Source organism: Panulirus ornatus, chromosome 3 (genome assembly GCF_036320965.1).
Source record: "Panulirus ornatus isolate Po-2019 chromosome 3, ASM3632096v1, whole genome shotgun sequence".
Taxonomy (NCBI): Eukaryota; Metazoa; Arthropoda; class Malacostraca; order Decapoda; family Palinuridae; genus Panulirus; species Panulirus ornatus.
Window position 1 is genome coordinate 34,721,935 of NC_092226.1, and position 15,500 is coordinate 34,737,434.

The 15,500-nt window shown below is 40.3% G+C and overlaps 1 long non-coding RNA gene across 1 annotated transcript in view; it reads right to left on the bottom strand.

Annotated features, from left to right (window-relative positions):
- The window catches only part of LOC139762012 (uncharacterized), a 48,781-nt gene extending 34,959 nt beyond the window's left edge, over nucleotides 1-13,822 (bottom strand). The window contains exon 1 of the long non-coding RNA XR_011715660.1: nucleotides 13,256-13,822. This is a non-coding gene — a long non-coding RNA (uncharacterized lncRNA). The remainder of the gene's footprint in view (nucleotides 1-13,255) is intronic.
- Nucleotides 13,823-15,500: the final 1,678 nt, after the last annotated feature.

Consider the following 15,500-nt stretch of genomic DNA (forward strand, 5'->3'; position numbering starts at 1 on the left):
CATATATATACACAAACAGACATACACACATATACACATGTACATAAGTCAAACTGTCTGCCCTTATTCATTTCCGTCGCCACCCCGCCACACATGAAATGACAACCCCCTCCCCCACATGTGCGCGAGGTAGCGCTAGGAAAAGACAACAAGGGCCACATTCATTCACACTCAGTCTCTAGCTGTCATGCATAATGCACTGAAACCACAGCTCCCTTTCCACATCCAGGCCCCACAAAACTTTACATGGTTTACCCCAGACACTTCACATGCCCTGGTTCAATCCATTGACAGCATGTTGACTCCGGTATACCACATCAATCCAAGTCACTCTATTCCTTGCATGCCTTTCACCCTCCTGCATGTTTAGGCCCTGATCACTCAAAATCTTTTTCACTCCATCTTTCCACCTCCAATTTGGTCTCCCACTTCTCCTCGTTCCCTCCACGTCTGACACATATATCCGCTTTGCCAATCTTTCCTCACTCATTCTCTCCATGTGACCAAACCATTTCAAAACACCCTCTTCTGCTCTCTCAACCACACTCATTTTATTACCACACATCTCTCTTACCCTTTCATTACTTACTCGATCAAACCACCTCACACCACATATTGTCCTCAAACGTCTCATTTCCAGCACATCCACCCTCCTCCGCACAACTCTACCTATAGCCCACGCCTTACAACCATATAACATTGTTGGAACCACTATTCCTTCAAACATAACCATTTTTGCTTTCCAAGATAAGGTTCTCGACTTCCGCACATTTTTCAACGATCCCAGAACTTTCGCCCCCTCCCTCACCCTATGATTCACTTCCACTTCCATGGTTCCATCCACTGCCAAAACCACTCCCAGATACCTAAAACACTTCACTTCCTCGTGTTTTTCTCCATTCAAACTTACCTCCTAATTGACTTGTCCCTCAACCCTTAGAAAGGGTAATGAGCAGTGGGATGAAGAAGTAAGATTATTAGTTAAAGAGAAGAGAGAGGCATTTGGATGATTTTTACAGGGAAATAATGCAAATGAGTGGGGGATGTATAAAAGAAAGAGGCAGGAGGTCAAGAGAAAGGTGCAAGAGGTGGAAAAGAGGGCAAATGAGAGTTGGGGTGAGAGAGTATCATTATATTTTAGGAGAATAAAAAATGTTTTGGAAGGTAGTAAATAAAGTGCATAAGACAAGGGAACAAATGGGAACTTCATGAAGGAGGCTAATGGGGAGGCGATAACAAGTAGTGGTGATGTGAGAAGGAGATGGAGTGAGTATTTTGAAGGTTTGTTGAATGTGTTTGATGATAGAGTGGCAGATATAGGGTGTTTTGGTCGAGGTGGTGTGCAAAGTGAGAGGGTTAGGGAGAATGATTTGGTAAAGAGAAGAGGTAGTAAAAGCTCCGCAGAAGATGAAAGCTGGCAAGGCAGCGGGTTTGGATGGTATTGCAGTGGAATTTATTAAAAACGGGGATGACTGTATTGTTGACTGGTTGGTTGGGTTATTTAATGTATGTATGAACAATGTAGTATACCGGGGTCGACGTGCTGTCAATGGACAGAACCAGGGCATATGAAGCGTCTGGGGTAAACCATGGAAAGTCTTGTGGGCCCTGGATGTGGAAAAGGAGCTGTAGTTTCGGTGCATTATACATGACAGATAGAGACTGAGTGTGAACAAATGTGGCCTTTGTTGTCTTTTCTTAGTGTTACCTCGCGCACATGCGGGGGGAGGGGCTAATCATTTCATGTGTGGGAGCCTTGAAGAATGTGTGGAAGTCGAGAACATTATCTCGGAAAGCAAAAATGGGTATGTTTGAAGGAATAGTGGTTCCAACAATGTTGTATGGTTGCGAGGCGTGGACTATGGATAGAGTTGTGCGCAGGAGGATGGATGTGCTGGAAATGAGGTGTTTGAGGACAATGTGTGGTGTGAGGTGGTTTGATCGAGTAAGTAACGTGAGGGTAAGAGAGATGTGTGGAAATAAAAAGAGCGTGGTTGAGAGAGCAGAAGAGGGTGTTTTGAAATGGTTTGGTCACATGGAGAGAATGAGTGAGGAAAGATTGACCAAGAGGATATATGTGTCGGAGGTGGAGGGAACGAGGAGAAGAGGGAGACCAAATTGGAGGTGGAAAGATGGAGTGAAAAAGATTTTGTGTGATCGAGGCCTGAACATGCAGGAGGGTGAAAGGAGGGCAAGGAATAGAGTGAATTGGAACGATGTGGTATACCGGGGTTGACGTGCTGTCAGTGGATTGAATCAAGGCATGTGAAGCGTCTGGGGTAAACCATGGAAAGCTGTGTAGGTATGTATATTTGCGTGTGTGGACGTATGTATATACATGTGTATGGGGGTGGGTTGGGCCATTTCTTTCGTCTGTTTCCTTGCGCTACCTCGCAAACGCGGGAGACAGCGACAAAGCAAAAAAAAATATATATATATATATATTATATATATGTATATATATATATATATATATATATATATATATATATATATATACGTTGAGATTTTTTTTTTTTTTTTTAAACTATTCGCCATTTCCCGCGTTAGCGAGGTAGCGTTAAGAACAGAGGACTGGGCCTTAGAGGGAATATCCTCACCTGGCCCCCTTCTCTGTTCCTTCTTTTTTGGAAAAAAAAAAAAAACGAGAGGGGAGGATTTCCAGCCCCCCGCTCCCTTCCCTTTCAGTCGCCTTCTACGACACGCAGGGAATACGTGGGAAGTATTCTTTCTCCCCTATCCCCAGGGATGTATAGGTATGTATATTTGCATGTGTGGACGTGTATGTATATACATGTGTATGTGGGTGGGTTGGACCATTCTTTCATCTGTTTCCTTGCGCTACCTCGCTAATGCGGGAGACAGCGACAAAGCAAAATAATAAATAATAATAGTTTGTACGAGAGAGAATGTTCAAGAGATAGGGCCCCACGAGTGTAAACCTCCTCCCCATGTGGTAGAAATAGGTAATTACATCCATTTGCTTTGTAACTATTTTTTCACAACTTTACAGACCATATGTATTACCGAGATTGGTCTGTAATTCCAAAAGATATGCCAATCACCTCTCTTAAATATTAGCATGATATCTGCCTTCTTTAACCCTTTTGGCAGTACAGTTTCCTCTTGGGAGATACAGAACATTTTGAGCATCCCAGCAAAGGTCTCTGCACATAGCTTCAGAACATGTGGGAAAACATCAGGAATATGAGAGCCCCATATGGATCCTAGTATCATAACACCCAAAGTCATGTCCCTTCTGCCAATTACAGTGCACTGCGAGACTTCTTCAACCCAATGTCCTGGTGTTGTTTCCCCTACAGTAAAAATGCTTCTAAATTGAACCCTTGAATATTTCCCTATCATCCTCAAATTAAATTATAAGCTTAATCATTACCCTATGTTTCAAAGTGTCTTTCCCCATTAGGTATTTTTAGTATGCTTTCTTTCCTTTTTAGTGTGTCTCACAACCATCTTCATGGAAAGTTCCCTAATGAAACTCGTTATCATTCTATGGTTACTTAAATGAAACCCCTTCTCGTGGTATTTCACTTCCTATAATCAGTCAACTATTCAAGTATCCTGAATGTGAACTTTTTTTGTGCACTACTCACCTGTGGAATTTCTCCTTTTCACATATTTTTCTTTTTGCATATGAATCATATAGGTATACAAACTTGAGAGCAGGCTTGTAGCTTACTAAAAAATAATATATCCTGTCAGATACAAGTATCAATTGTTTCTTTTCATGCATTACTTGTGCTATGCATCTTGTTTAGCAGCTTACTAAGAAGGCAATATCTTTAAATTTGTATCTGTATAGAATAACACTGCAGGAACAAGCTAATTTATCACCATAAAGACCTTAACTTCATAATCACATATTCTGTGTAAACTGAATTATAATTTTTCCTTTCAGCTTGGAGCCCCACCAACCATGGCTTAATTCAGTTCAAGTATTCAAAAATTGAAAAACCAAATGGAAGAGTAAGCTCACATTGATGTTCAAATATATCTTAGTACTGACTAACTGCTGAATCTATCAGTTGGATCAATAAATAAATAGGAAAAGCATTCATAGGTATGCAAGAATCAGTAACAAGATAATTCTTTCCACAACAGTATTTCTACGACTTTTGAGCATTGGGGAAAGCTTTCCAAATCAGAACCAGGTAAGGAAATAATACAACATGCTTCAGATGTGTTGCTTAAGAAGCATAGTACATATGTATAAGAGGTACTAGCTATTCAGTTAACACTAAATATATATGGAATACTGATATTTTATGTTTTAACCTATAGTTTGGTATAGAACATAACAGGAATATAATTTTCCTTAAAAGATTTAAACTCTGCCCAACCTGTTATATTTTTTTAACAGTACATGATTTCTATGTTATCAACTAATGTGTTCAGTACGCTTTATGTGGATGATTCCTTTTATTGTTGGGTGTGTATGGTTATTTAGTGATGCATCTGAAAAATCATCTCTTATAATTCAACTGAACTTTTAAATATTACTTGTATCACACCATTGTGTGTGAATAGTATATGCTGCAAGAAAATCTTCGACATCAGGAGTACATGAAAGTCACATAGATTGACTGGATATGAACTCACGTGAAGGTTCACTGTAGATAAACATAGTCTACAGAATCAGTATGCAATTGACGTATATGTACATAAGATGAAGTATATACATTTATTTCATAACATGGATTGTGTAGTTTGAATCTCATGAACATAAAATTTACAGCTACTTCAGTGCATTGTGTGTGTAACTGGATGTTAAGAAAATACAAATGATTTTTATTTGTTTTTGAATGCTGTATGTATGATTGATATGAAAGCTTTTAAGTTATAATATACAAGCAAGCTTAGCAAAATGTCATAATAGTGTTTGGTTGTCAAGACAGTACAATCACCATGAGTGTAGCAATTTCCAAAGGTATCTTTATCTATGAAAATACAAAGATTAATCACAATCCTGCTTATCCAAAACATCACGTACGTGGTAAGCTGTTCACAATCATAATGTCTGGAGAAGTAAGGACATGAAAAATAATACGTGGCCAATAATGTTATTGGTTGTCGAGATATTTTTGTACTTGCATTTGGATATAGTGAATAATAATACAGCAGAAATTAAGGAATCAGCATATTGTTAGTGCATGCTCATATTTTCCAAGTGAAAACCTAATGCACATTAGGTGTTTATGTTACTGATGTGAATAGGTCTATGGAAGAATCTTAATGTATTTTCATCTTCATTATTGTACAAGGATTTTACTGTTTGATAGTTCCTTGTTTTCTTGGTTCCTAAGACCTGAATCATGCAGTCATGGAGAAGCGAGTCAGTCTGTGTATGTAAAATTGCAAATAAATGTTTCTATGTTCACAGTGTTCTTAAGCCTTAAAATCTTATCAACTATCTATTTGTAATTACCATTTATACTTTCTATATACTTTCTATACTTGTGGGGTTCAGTCTTCTGAACTTTTCTAAATCATCAAGTAGACTTTTTAAACTATGTAAACTCCCAGCATTCACTGCCTCATTGTTTAGCTTAGTCTAACCATCCACCAACTTATCACTAAATCAGTACTTAACATCCTTTCTTACAAGCTTTTTATCCAGCTTTCTGTTATGTACTCTGGTGAACATGGTGCTGCATATCTTCAAGTACTTTTCCAAGTCATTATCACCCACCTGATTTAGAAACTTGAAGGCTGTTGTCAGGGTCTCTTTCTCCTCTCCTACGCTTTGGACACCTTTGTATCCCTCAGCTCTCACTTTTATCTCATTTCTTTTAATTCAGATAGCATCTTAGTTGCTCCTCTATTTACCCTTTCAAAGATGCAATCATGTTTATGCTGATGCAATCATCAGCAAACATGTTTATGAATGATTACAGTCCATCAGGCAAGTCATTTATATACACCAAGAATAGCAAAAGACCCAAGAATAAGCACCTGTGGCACACTACTTGTAACCCCAGCTCACTTCAAGGATGCACCTCTTCCCTGTGACCTTTCCTTCCACTCCAATAAGGTATTCTTCTGTCCAGTGAAGGAGTCCATCCTTTATTCCTTTTTATAGATCTAGTTTCTTAACCAAACTCCAATGAGGAACTTTGTCATGCGTGTGTGTGTGTGTAGTAGGCCTTTTTTTGTTCCTGGCACTACTTTGCTAACGCGGGAATCAGCGATTAAGTTAGATATACGTATATTTATTATATTCATCGCACTTAGTTGCTGTCTCCAGCGTTAGCGAGGTAGCGCAAGGAAACAGATGAAAGAATGGCCCAACCCACCCTCATACACATGTTCACACATAAACGCCCACACACACACATATACGTACCTACACATCTCAACATATACATTCACAGAGACACACATATATACATGTGTACCCATCCACACTTGCTGTGTTCATCCATTCCTGTCGCCACCCCCCACACATGAAATGGCACAGCCTCCCCCAGCGCAAAGCAGCGGGACAAAGACAAAAAAGGCCACATTCGTTTACACAGTCTCTAGCTGTCATGTGTAATGCACCGATACCACAGCTCCCTTTCCACATTCAGGCCAAAACTTTCCATGGTTAACCCAGACTCTTCACATGCCCTGGTTCAATCCAATGACAGCACGTCAACCCCAGTTTACCACATCGTTCCAATTCACTCTATTCCTTGCACACCTTTCACACTCCTGTATGTTCAGGCCCCGATCGCTCAACATCTTCTTCACTCCATCCTTCCATCTTCAATTTAGTCTCCCACTTCTCCTCATTCCATCCACCTCAGACATATATATCCTCTTTGTCGATCTTTCCTTACACATTCTCTCAATGTGACCAAACCACTTCAAATCACCCTCTTCAGCTCTATCAACCACACTCTTTTTATTACCACACATATCTCTTACCCTTTCATTACTTACTCGATCAAACCACCTCACACCACATATTGTCCTCAAACATCTCATTTCCAACACATCCACCCTCCTCCACACGACTCTATCTATAGCACACGCCTCACAACCATATAACATTGTTGGAACCACTATTCCTTCAAGCATACCCATTTTTGCTCTCTGAGATAACGTTCTCGCCTTCCACACATTCTTCAACACTCTCAGAACCTTCACTCCCTCCCCTACCTTGACTCACTTCCACTTCCATGGTTCCATTTGCTACTAAATCCACTCCCAGATATCTAAAACACTTCACTTCCTCCAGTTTTTCTCCATTCAAACTTACCTCCCAAATGACTTGTCCCTCAACCCTACTGAACCTAATAATCTTCCTCTTATTCTCATTTACTCTCAGCTTTCTTCTTTCACATACTTTACCAAACTCAGTCACCAACTTCTGCAGTTTCTCATCCCAAATCAGCCACCAGTGCTGTATCATCAGCGAACAACAACTGACTCACTTCCCAAGCTCTTTCATCCACAACAGACTGCATACTTGCCCCTCTCTCCAAAACTCTTGCATTCACCTCCCTAACAACGGAAGTGAATCATAGGGTGGGGAGGGGGCGAAAATCCTGGGAGCCTTGAAGAATGTGTGGAAGTCGAGAACATTATCTCGGAAAGCAAAAATGGGTATGTTTGAAGGAATAGTGGTTCCAACAATGTTGTATGGTTGCGAGGCGTGGGCTATGGATAGAGTCATGCACAGGAGGGTGGATGTGCTGGAAATGAGATGTTTGAGAACAATGTGTGGTGTGAGGTGGTTTGATCGAGTAAGTAATGTAAGGGTAAGAGAGATGTGTGGAAATAAAAAGAGCGTGGTTGAGAGAGCAGAAGAGGGTGTTTTGAAATGGTTTGGGCACATGGAGAGAGTGAGTGAGGAAAGATTGACCAAGAGGATATATGTGTCGGAGGTGGAGGGAACGAGGAGAAGTGGGAGACCAAATTGGAGGTGGAAAGATGGAGTGAAAAAGATTTTGAGTGATCAGGGCCTGAACATGCAGGAGGGTGAAAGGAGGGCAAAGAATAGAGTGAATTGGATCGATGTGGTATACCGGGGTTGATGTGCTGTCAGTGTATTGAATCAGGGCATGTGAAGCGTCTGGGGTAAACCATGGAAAGTTGAGTGGGGCCTGGATGTGGAAAGGGAGCTGTGGCTTCGGGCATTATTGCGTGGCAGCTAGAGACTGAGTGTGAACGAATGGGGCCTTTGTTGTCTTTTCCTAGTGCTACCTCGCACACATGAGGGGGAAGGGGGAAGGTATTCCATGTGTGGCGAGGTGGCGATGGGAGTGAATGGGGGCATACAGTGTGAATTGTGTGCATAGGGTATATATGTGTGTGTCTGAGTATGTATGTATGTGTGTACAATGAGATGTATAGGTATGAATATTTGCGTGTGTGGACGTGTGTGTGTATACATTGTGTATGGGGGTGGGTTGGGCCATTTCTTTCGTCTGTTTCCTTGCGCTACCTCACAAACGAGGGAGACAGCAACAAAGCAAAATAATAATAAATAAATATAAATATATATATATATATATATATATATATATATATATATATATATATATATATATATATATATATATATATAAAAAATATATATATATATATATATATATATATATATATATTTTTTTTTTGCTTTGTCGCTGTCTCCCGCCGCGTTTGCGAGGTAGCGCAAGGAAACAGACGTAAGAAATGGCCCAACCCACCCCCATACACATGTATATACATACATCCACACACGCAAATATACATACCTACACAGCTTTCCATGGTTCACCCCAGACGCTTCACATGCCCTGATTCAATCCACTGACAGCACATCAACCCCGGTATACCACATCGATCCAATTCACTCTATTCCTTGCCCGCCTTTCACCCTCCTGCATGTTCAGGCCCCGATCACACAAAATCTTTTTCACTCCATCTTTCCACCTCCAATCTGGTCTCCCACTTCTCCTCATTCCCTCCACCTCCGACACATATATCCTCTTGGTCAATCTTTCCTCACTCATTCTCTCCATGTGCCCAAACCATTTCAAAACACCCTCTTCTGCTCTCTCAACCACGCTCTTTTTATTTCCACACATCTCTCTTACCCTTACGTTACTTACTCGATCAAACCACCTCACACCACACATTGTCCTCAAACATCTCATTTCCAGCACATCCATCCTCCTGCGCACAACTCTATCCATAGCCCACGCCTCGCAACCATACAACATTGTTGGAACCACTATTCCTTCAAACGTACCCATTTTTGCTTTCCGAGATAATGTTCTCAACTTCCACACATTCTGAAGACTTTTCCCAGGATTTTCGCCCCCTCCCCCACCCTATGATCTACTTCCGCTTCCATGGTTCCATCTGCTGCCAGATCCACTCCCAGATATCTAAAACACTTTACTTCCTCCAGTTTTTCTCCATTCAAACTTACCTCCCAATTGACTTGACCCTCAACCCTACTGTACCTAATAACCTTGCTCTTATTCACATTATATATATTTTCCTGGTAAATTATATGGGAGGGTATTGATTGAGAGTGTGAAGGCATGTACAGAGCATACGATTGGGGAAGAGCAGTGTGGTTTCAGAAGTGGTAGAGGATGTGTGGATCAGGTGTTTGCTTTGAAGAATGTATGTGAGAAATACTTAGAAAAGCAAATGGATTTGTATGTAGCATTTATGGATCTGGAGAAGGCATATGATAGAGTTGATAGAGGTGCTCAGTGGAAGGTATTAAGAATATATGGTGTGGGAGGCAAGTTGTTACAAGCAGTGAAAAGTTTTTATCGAGGATGTAAGACATGTGTATGTGTAGGAAGAGAGGAAAGTGATTGGTTGTTAGTGAATGTAGGTTTGTGGCAGGGGTGTGTGATGTCTCCATGGTTGTTTAATTTGTTTATGGATGGGGTTGTTAGGGAGGTGAATGCAAGAGTTTTGGAAAGAGGGGCAAGTATGAAGTCTGTTGGGGATGAGAGAGCTTGGGAAGTGAGTCAGTTGTTGTTCGCTGATGATACAGCGCTGGTGGCTGATTCATGTGAGAAACTGCAGAAGCTGGTGACTGAGTTTGGTTAAGTGTGTGAAAGAAGAAAGTTAAGAGTAAATGTGAATAAGAGCAAGGTTATTAGGTACAGTAGGGTTGAGGGTCAAGTCAATTGGGAGGTAAGTTTGAATGGAGAAAAACTGGAGGAAGTGAAGTGTTTTAGATATCTGGGAGTGGATCTGGAACCATGGAAGCGGAAGTGAATCATAGAGTGGGGGAGAGGGGCGAAAATCCTGGGAGCCTTGAAGAATGTGTGGAAGTCGAGAACATTAACTCCGAAAGCAAAAATGGGTATGTTTGAAGGAATAGTGGTTCCAACAATGTTGTATGGTTGCGAGGCGTGGGCTATGGATAGAGTTGTGCGCAGGAGAGTGGATGTGCTGGAAATGAGATGTTTGAGGACAATGTGTGGTGTGAGGTGGTTTGATAGAGTAAGTAATATGAGGGTAAGAGAGATGTGTGGAAATAAAAAGAGCGTGGTTGAGAGAGCAGAAGACGGTGTTTTGAAATGGTTTGGGCACATGGAGAGAATGAGTGAGGAAAGATTGACCAAGAGGATAGATATGTCGGAGGTGGAGGGAACGAGAAGTGGGAGACCAAATTGGAGGTGGAAGGATGGAGTGAAAAAGATTTTGAGTGATCGAGGCCAGAACATGCAGGAGGGTGAGGGGCGGGCGGGGAATAGAGTGAATTGGATCGATATGGTATACAGGGGTCGACGTGCTGTCAATGGATTGAATCAGGGCATGTGAAGCGTCTCGGGTGAACCATGGAAGATTCTGTGGGGCCTGGATGTGGAGGGGGAGCTGTGGTTTCGGGCATTATTGCATGGCGGCTGGAGACTGAGTGTGAACGAATGGGGCCTTTGTTGTCTTTTCCTAGGGCTACCTCGCACACATGGGGGGGGGGGGGGATGTTATTCCATGTGTGGCGAGGTGGCAATGGGAATTAATTGAGGCAGTGTGAATTGTGTGCATGTGTATATATGTATGTGTCTGTGTGTGTATATATATATGTGTACATTGAGATGTATGGGGATGTATATTTGCGTGTGTGGACGTGTATGTATATACATGTGTAGGAGGGTGGGTTGGGCCATTTCTTTCGTGTTTCCTTGCGCTACCTTGCAAACGCGCGAGACAGCGACAAAGCAAAATAATAATAATAATAATAATAATTATATATATATATATATATATATATATATATAATATATATATCAAGTAACGATACATTTGAAAGATCTGGCCATATAACTTTCGATGTTACTGCTCTTTCGTGTAGCCATATCCTTTCTTGTTCATATAATGTGAAAGTTCAGCGAAAGGTAACGTTAAATCAACATCGCTAAACGCTAAAACACACCGGCGACAGTGCTAGCAACGTCATGTTACCTCAATATGTATTTTAACAGATTACTCTATACATTAAACCTATTCAAGTAAAAATGCAACAAACTATATATGGACAAAGAAACCTGTTGTAGAATGAGACATGTTTTGAGCATCAAAATCACCAATATACCAATAGATGCACACTAGAATCATTTACACTTGTATTGATAGGATTCCTCCTTCCTGGACTCCATGGTCTTCCTTTTTCCCATGAGGAAATCATTTCACCCCGTCGACCGGGGGACCCAGCAATGTTCTGGTGGATCCTTTATCTCATTCTTAAATTTTTATTTTTTATAGTTAAAAAAACATTATCCCACATTGTGACAGCGATGAGCTCACAAACAAATCAAAATGCCTGGTTTATAATGTAATGCTGACGAAGTAAGGATATGGCTTTTCACTTTATATCTTATATGGGATTGCGCGAAATTAAAGAAAAAACATTGGCCAGTCTCCTTTCAGAACCCAGAGCCGGGGATAATACTCCCCCACCCCTACCAGTCTTTTAACGCGCCTGCCCATTAACATAAGTTGCTGTAAAAGCGTCAAAATATTCTCCAACACGTTCACTGCTGTACTAACACGGAGGGCCACTGTATTCTACTTAAAAGCAAATAGTCCAATGTTGGAAGCAAAATGGTGATGCTCCCCTGACCCAACAATATCGTTCATCAATATCGTCCTCAAAGTAGGAGTTAGGTGATCACATCATTGTTGAGATGATGATGCCTCCTAAAGACTTACATTCTCAGTAATGATGTGTGTTCATACCACATGACTAGTATAATGGTATGTTATACAATATTACGGACGTCTTTAATGAATAAAAGAATAGTGTACAGCCAAGGAGTTTTGTACAATACGTAGATTACGTTTTTGGAGTTTCACCTCGGGCCTCTGTGAGGGTATGTAAACATCAACAAACAGAAATCATGAGTAAAGGTCAAGAAAAATTACCCAAATCTCCTTGAAATAATTTGGAAATGGACAAATTTCCCGTGGGGGGTTTCAGCAAAAACTGTGAATAATTCTAGGGCTAAGAATAAACCATCTCTTGCGTTAACCAACGCAAGAGATGGTAACGATATGCATGATGAATACACCAATATAAAATCTGCGATATTCCCTCAAAGGCCCAGTTCTCTGTTCTTAACGCTACCTCGCTAACGCGGGAAATGGCGAATAGTTTGAAAGAAAAAGAAAAGAAATCTGCAATAATATCCAAAGTATGGAGATAGCTTACCTGAATGACGCAGTTCGCGTACCACTTACAGATAAACTATGTTCTTATAAACTTTCTAAACATGTAAAGAAGCATCTCTCTTCACGAAACGATAATGCGAAAACAGCTTTATCACGATTTTTAAGTGAAAATAATGGTATAATTTAAGTGTGCCGCATAAACCGCTCTGGAATGTGCGTGGTTTTCCTTTAAACGGCAATTGGTGTGGAGAGTGTACTGACGTTTTCTGATTTCTTTCCAAGATGATGAACAAGTCGATAGAGGACAGGGTTATGTAGTTCTGTGAAAATGTAGGATTAATTTAAGTACACGCAGCTTTACCCTGCGAAATTACACAGAACCTACGAACACCTTACCTAGCTTCACCTACGACAGAGGTTTAACTTCATTTTTCATATAATAGAAAAAAAAAAAAGGAGTCACACGCACACAACGGCCAAAAAGTGGATGTAAACATGAAACAACTGGTAAATCTGAAACAAGATGGCTTCACAACACTCAGTACATCAACTGTAATTAGCTGGAACATCATAGTCAAACAATAATCGAAATATTTGATAAATGGGAAGATAATAATGTTACCTTTTCCGTTGGGCGTGGAAGGCATCGGTCTTAAGACTCAGGAATTTATGTTTGCAAACTTTCCAAACACTCACATTAAATTCAAGTTTTGTAAAACTATTTTTTGAAGTTGTACGAAGTTTTACTGAATCCATTTATCATTACATCACAATATGTGACCGGTTTTCCTTGTACTGATTACCATTCCCGATATATCGCTATGCTCAACTGATTATATTCACATTATTCAATAATCACAAGCTCAATCTTGAACTTAAATTTGCGCAAACTGGTCAGATCAGTTCGCAAACAACCTTATCACTTGATTTTCTTGCCAGAAATATATCATCGTCTCATTGGAAACATATCACAGTATTCTTGATGAATCAAAGTCGATGTTTTTGTTTAGATAACTTGCACTGTAATTTTTCCCTGATATAACTACACAATTTTCAACAATTATCTTTGCACCACACCGATCCGAGAATGCAATATGAGTCGATGTTATCTTTTCAATATATTTTCACAAACGTTATCTTTAACCACACACAAATTTATTAAACACAATCAGAGCGTATCCTGTCCCAAACTTGGCCTGGGCAGAACTGACCCATGTCTTGTGAGCTGGGTTGGCCCATCTGCCAACATTTCAAAACAAGCAGTTTAACTATCTCATCGGTAGTTTCATTGCGTCGTGTTGGCAGATAATGATTTAATTCCTGCTATAATTACAAGGTTACATTTATGAAACTTATTGGTAAATGGTATTTAGTGTGCTGATATGATCATATAATCTTCCTGGTGGATTTTGACTGTGCTCCACACAACCATAAACACATGCAAATTAGCATGGCAACTGAGACCGGCGTATCTGGCCGCACCAGAACTACGCACCACAGAGCGTTTTTCAAAAAGCTGATTGTAATGGAAATATAAGTATAGTTTTATTACTCAATGAGTACATACATAGAAACCACATACCGAAGAATTCATGTGCAAAATGTAAGAACAAAAATGATCAATATGACTCGTGTTGTTGGCAAGCCCGAATGTGAAAAAAAAAAAATCACCATCATATCAAAATGTGAAATTGATATAACATTTATTATGGTACATGGCTGGATATGTCTCTAGTAATAGATAGAGTACAATATTGTTAAAGCAAACAACCTATGTCAAGCAAGACTATAATGGGCATTTCTCAAAATCAATAGTCATGTTATTTCTCAAAAAATTTGGATTTTTTTCTTACTGCGTGCACGTCATAAATTCGCTACGCGGTGAGGTTGGTTTAAGATTTATTATGTTTACGAACATATTCATATTCAAATGAATGTAAGGCCAAGAGCAGCATCACAAAACAATAATACTGGTAAGCATGTTAAGCACGTCTCGTTCACATCAGGAGCTTAGCAGGATTCGCTCACCCCATGTCAAGCAAGTCTTCAGTTGGCCTACAAGCAAAAGCATCACTGTGACATGGACGGAAGCATGGACGACATAGGAGTGAATGAATAGTTGTAAATCTGATCAGGAATGCAGTGTGAAAAACAGCAGAGGATATTTTCTTCTTTTGTGTCAAAGGCCCTACATATAGGCGTCAACACAGAAAACGAAGATCCTCTTCTTCTGCAAGCTCACAGCCTCATCTTGGGCCACAATTATGATTCTATCTCATATTCTGAATGTTTTCCTTATCCGTACCATAGCTACAGGAAGTTAGAATAATATAATTAAATGCAATCATTAAATCGTACTGGAAAGTCGACTTAGTCTACTAGCAAACATAACAAAGATCCACATGCATGGCCTACCGTGGTGTAGTGGTCAGCGTCGCCAGGGCGACTTGGGTTCATATGTTGTCTGTGGTAGTGTGCCCACAGACAAACTAGGTGTTCCTCCAACTTTCAGAGATGGCTCATACATGGGTAAGTGTAGCTCAGGTTGGAGTATGCGTGTTTAAGTGCACTGTACACAGACTCAAAACATATATAAGGTTTAGATGGTGCAACACAAGCGTAAAGCTTTCTTCTCCCCGGAACACACACACACTGGCGCTTTCTCTTATACATCTCCCACTCATTTGCACTCTTTCCTTGTAAGTATCGTCCAAACGCCTCTCTTTTCTCTTTCACTAACAACTTTATTTTTTCATCCCACCACTCACTACCCTTTCTAATTTGCCCACCTCCCACCTTTCTTATGCCACATCCTTTTTTTTTTTTTTTTTTGGCACATGCCATCACTTCTTCCCTAAATACATCCC